Here is a 1,163-nt window from a genome sequence, read left to right on the forward strand (position 1 = left end):
CCTGATATTTCGTTGCTGTTACTGTTTAATTTTTTGATGACTCTTTGAGAAAGTTCAGGTATAATCATTAGCAGGTGTTATTTCTTTTATAGAGTATAACAATAAGAGATGGCGCCTAAACATCTGCTATTTTTTGTTTAAGAAGCACAATTAGGGTTCCACATAATAATACTTATATTTAATTGACAATTTCTACTTCTAGAAATACGATAAAGACAAGAACAAACAGAGGGACACCATTAACATTGATTTAATCTTACAAAGATTTCTACACAGTCTACAAGTAAATTAGTACAAACATTAATGTCTGGTAAATAATGCTTGATTCTGGCTGTTTATTTAGGATATTATTACATTACAGATAAGATAGTGTTATATTGTCTTTTATAATCGTTAAATGGGATTTTATATTTGAATGAACTTAAAGGCACATTCTTAGTGTTATACTTTGTAGATGATGCCACTAAAAAAGAAAATAGACATAAGGAGCTATTTTAACAGTCAGACAGTAAGTTACATGGGATGATATAGAAGGTTGTGTTTCATTTAATCCTTTTATATTAAAAACACAGTTATAATCATTAAATGTAATGTTATATGATTATAGGAAAGACGGAATCCAGTTATAATAATGCAGGGCAGCTTGTAGGTGAAGCAGCTGGCCCTTCAGTGCTTCAGGTGAAGTCTAAATGATTTTAATTACAAAATAAGGAGCAACTTTTTTATGTATAAACAATAAAAATATAAATTTGTATTTGAAATGGCTGGATTTAGGGGACTCAAACAATGAGCAGTGATGTTGCAGCACAGCTAGAGAGAACAGTGTCTGAACCTTCAGGGCTTTAGGTGAGGATTTTTTTGTCTTGTTTTTTTTCAGTAGGAGTAATTGGATTCTGTGGTCTCTTTTGGAGCTCACAAATGATGCCACATGGATTTTAATATAGTTTGCCTGATTAACATGTTTGTTTGGTTGCCTGTTATCTCCACATGTATTTAGTAAGAAATGCGTTTGCAATGTTACGATAAAATTAGGGCAGCAACTAACAATTATTTTGCAAATTGATTAGTCTGTCGTTAATTTTTTGGATGAATCGATTAATTGGATACCCAAAGTTTCTTTAACGAAGATTATTAATGACATTAAACCAGGTGAAACTAAAATA

General features: G+C 31.0%; 1 protein-coding gene across 1 annotated transcript in view; it reads right to left on the reverse strand.

Annotated features, from left to right (window-relative positions):
* The window catches only part of LOC107102508 (gamma-crystallin M3-like), a 5,106-nt gene that overhangs the window by 2,368 nt on the left and 1,575 nt on the right, over window positions 1–1,163 (reverse strand). The window lies entirely within an intron of this gene.

This window comes from Cyprinodon variegatus, unplaced genomic scaffold (genome assembly GCF_000732505.1).
Source record: "Cyprinodon variegatus isolate N-32 unplaced genomic scaffold, C_variegatus-1.0 Scaffold1266, whole genome shotgun sequence".
Lineage (NCBI taxonomy): Eukaryota > Metazoa > Chordata > Actinopteri > Cyprinodontiformes > Cyprinodontidae > Cyprinodon > Cyprinodon variegatus.